Source organism: Marmota monax, unplaced genomic scaffold (assembly GCF_021218885.2).
Source record: "Marmota monax isolate L192 unplaced genomic scaffold, Marmota_monax_Labrador192_F-V1.1 WCK01_AAM20220418_F8-fsc00054, whole genome shotgun sequence".
Lineage (NCBI taxonomy): Eukaryota > Metazoa > Chordata > Mammalia > Rodentia > Sciuridae > Marmota > Marmota monax.
Genome location: NW_026692145.1, coordinates 6,402,780 through 6,406,764, shown reverse-complemented (window position 1 = coordinate 6,406,764; position 3,985 = coordinate 6,402,780). Strand labels below are relative to the sequence as shown.

General features: G+C 30.5%; 1 non-coding gene across 1 annotated transcript; it reads left to right on the top strand.

The window, feature by feature from the left end:
• The first annotated feature begins 3,554 nt into the window (after positions 1 to 3,554).
• LOC124075290 (U6 spliceosomal RNA) lies at positions 3,555 to 3,661 on the top strand. The gene has a single exon (XR_006845994.1). It is a non-coding gene; the product is annotated as a U6 spliceosomal RNA (small nuclear RNA).
• Positions 3,662 to 3,985: the final 324 nt, after the last annotated feature.

The following is a 3,985-nucleotide window of genomic DNA, read 5'->3' as shown; positions in this document are numbered from 1 at the left end:
CCAGATTTTGTATCATAATGATTCAAAATGGTCTGCAAAGTAAATCACTCCTTTTTAAACTTTTTGAAAATAACTTTGATTGGGAACAGGACTACATGCAGTTCATAAACACTATCATCAAAATTCCAACATATAACTTATATAGAGAATCATTACTGATGGTTGGGGATATAGCTCAGTTGGTAGCATGCTTGCCTCTCGTGCACAAGGTCCTGGGTTCTATCCCTAGAGAAACACACACACACACACAACTTAAAAGAATCATTACTGAATTTTTTCCTTCCAATTTAATCCTACTCAATTTATTTTCCTGACAAATTTAATTTTTACACTTCCATCTCTCACTTTATTTTAGTTTATATGTAAAACATAAATAACTTCATAACTTCAATCCACAAATTTTTCTTCTGATTAGCTGTTGATACAAATATTGATTTCTCAACAATACTATATTTTCCTAAGGATAGGACAATTTATGTACTCATGTAATTCTGTTGATTAACTTAAAGAACTCTACTATTTCTCTATGTATTATGTACTTAACTCTGGAATAACCATGTCACAAATGGATATTGATATAATAAGAAGGAAATAAATATTTATATGACCATCCTGAAAATAAATCAAAGCATCGTCTGTCCCTTGTATAAATTATAATCTTCCTTAAACCAAGCCATTGTTTTTAGAAAATACAAAATATACCTAAGTTATATTGTTAAGTATATTCTTTAAAATTGTTCATCATAAAAAAGAAGAAGATGTTTTCAATTTAACTGCACTTCAATTTGTTTCTTTGGCTTGTTGAGTAATCTGTTCCATAATGTGTTTTTATAATTGAGGGAGATGAAAAGTGAAATTGATAAAGATGCACAATTGGTTTCTCTTTTTATAGGGAACTTCTGTTCAAATTTTTATGCTGTCTTCCTGTAGAATGTTAAAATTCAAACAAGAGTTTACAGATGGTATTTAAAATGTTTTTCTCTGAACTGTTTCAGTCCTCAGTATTATGTTCTATGTTTTACAAGAAACAATTAGAATCTTGAGAAGCAAGATAATGTTGACATGGGTTGGTTTTCTTTCTACCTTGAATAAATGGAATATAAATGGACTTTTTAGAAGCCATTCACATGACTTCAGTTATAATCAAACACTTTATTCAATCCACAGAAATGTGGATGAGATCTCACACAAGTATTTTGAAATTCAAGAAAAAATAGATTCCCCACATAACAAGCATCTTTCATTTTAGAGATTTTCAAGAGTGACATGTATGCATTAAATGATATTTCAATTTAAATATATACATGTGTTCATACTTGGCCTGAGTATACCTGGACTTCTATACACAACTGAAAATACACTTACAATTTGATAATTCCCTCTTATTTCATAATTACTGCCCAGAAAATTCAAATAATTGCACAAATAATCACCCCAATTAAACAGGTAATTAAAGTATAAATCAAAGTTCCCTGAACTTGGTTTTTAACCCATCTTTGTCCTGGAATATTTCAAAATATTCAAAACAAATTAATTTGAAATCATATAAATAGATTATAGATGGAAGATGAATTGGATGAATGGACAGATGTTGAAAGTATTTTCATGAAAAATAAAAGTTATAGTGTACTATAGCCTCTAGTAAAGTCTTTTGAGGGACCTAAATAATCCACACTAGACAATCCTTGACTCAATTAGACAGATAAAAATAGTATTGTACAGGGGGATAGTAGAGGATAGGAAAGGCAGCAGAATACAACAGACACTAGTATGGCAATATGTAAATCAATGGATATGTAACTAATGTGATTCTGCAATCTGTACATGGGGTAAAAATGGGAGTTCATAATCCACTTGAATCAAAGTGTGAAATATGATATATCAAGAACTATGTAGTGTTTTGAACAACCAATAATAAAAATTTTAAAAAAATAGTATTGTACATAAAATAGAACAATTTAGCACAGGTCAATCAAGTTCATGCGGTAATTCCTTATTCTCACATAAATATACTTAGTTCCTACTGTGAGAGATAAAGTAGGTGTTTGGGTGGAAAAGAGTATAAACAAAAGCCTTTTTCTGATCTTTCAGGAGTGTGTATTTGTTGTAGAGACAGGGCATGCACACACGTGCATACACACAAACAGAATTCAAATTCAAAGTTTCTTAGCCAAACTATATACAAATGTGAAAAATTATGATGACCTTTTGGTGTCTACATTAACCAGAATGTTCTTATTTTCATGATTTTTATTTCTCTGCTCAAAGGAAGCACAAGTAATATTTTGACATAATTAAAAGAAACAGAGGCATGAAGGAAAATTTTAATTTCCTAGATTTCACATTATAGGTGGATTTTTTGTACTATGCTTATATTTTGCCTTAATCTCATATAATTAACTTATCATTTTATAAAATTAAAGACATTCATATGTATTTTCTTGGCCAAAGCTTATTATGTTTCCTTGGGTTTGATTTTAATTATTATAAAGTAGCATTTGATGACTCTTTGATGGGGGGGAACCCCCACTCTGAGCATGACTGATTGTTAAGTCATGGTACTGAGGTGGTTTTAAACATTAGCTAGTGCTTTATGATGAATAACTGTTAAATAAAGTTTTGAGGACCACTGGTTTTTAAACTTAATCATACTATTAAAAAAGGAAGCAGTAGCAAAGGAGTGAGCTAATTGTAAGATGTGGCTAAAAGAAGCTAATCTATTCTTAACCTCACTTCATAAATGACAGCAAAATTAAATGGAGACAATCATGAATCACAGGAGGATGAGAGTTGGGTAACTAATTGGCCTATTTTCTGTGCTGTCAGAATCCTCTCAAGTAATTTTCTTCAATTATAACTGCAAATCAGCATGCTATTTCCTCCACATGCACTAACCATTGCCTGAAGACTAACTAGGTATCCTGGGATAACTCATGATGAATTGTTGTAGAGCATTTTCCACTAGTGAATTATTATAGAAGTTCACAGGGAACAGTATTAAAACTCTCTAAAATTCCATAGTGAAAAAAAATCATTACATGCAAAGACTTCCTATTTTGATCATTAGCACAAATTAGATAAATCATGAGCAAATCCTATGAAACAAAACAAAATACAATACTATTGCTCCTAAATGCTTACCTGTCCTCAGGATGAACTTGGCCCATTATTGTTAAATAAAGGACATGCTAGACAGAAACTGATGGGAATTTCAGTATGAGTTGCACTTTTTTTTGTAATTTAGTTCAATCAATTCTGTTTACTTAGTGTGACTTATATTCTCTTACATCACCTGGTTATATAAATTACTATGACATACACTCTCCTCCAAACATCAACATACTGCTATCCAATTTTCCTAGGAATAAAAAAGTACTGTAACTTCAGGTTGTCATGATTTTAAAAGAATGATTATCAAAATGTCCTATTTTCTCTAAAATTCATGTTCCTTTTATGTAAATATGGAAGCTATTGGGCAAGTAGTCTTCAAGAACTTCCAGAGAAGTGACCCTATTTTGTACAGCAATATCCAGTTGCAAAAAAACAAAAAAAAAGTGCTCACTTCAGCAACACATATAGTAAAATTGAAATGATACAGAGAAGATAAGCATATACCCTGCACAAGGATGACATGTAAATTCATGGAGTATTCCATAAAAAAGAAAAAAATAATAATAATTTGAGGGGAACCTCTAAAGTTCAGGCAAAGTGTTTTCATAACAGACTTTTCAGATATAAAAGTCTCCTATGTCATTCAGTATATTAAAATATATGTAATAAGAAAACACTACTATGATGTTATATCTATTTTGTTATAACATCATAAAATTTTATTAGAATTAGATAACTGCTACTACAAAAGTATTTTAAGTCTGTTGTACCTCTTCCTTCGAAACACTAACTTGGGGAATTTGCACCAAGTAGGAATTTAATAAACATTGCTGAGAGATGAGATTTTTAAACCATAAACCTATTAGGTATTACA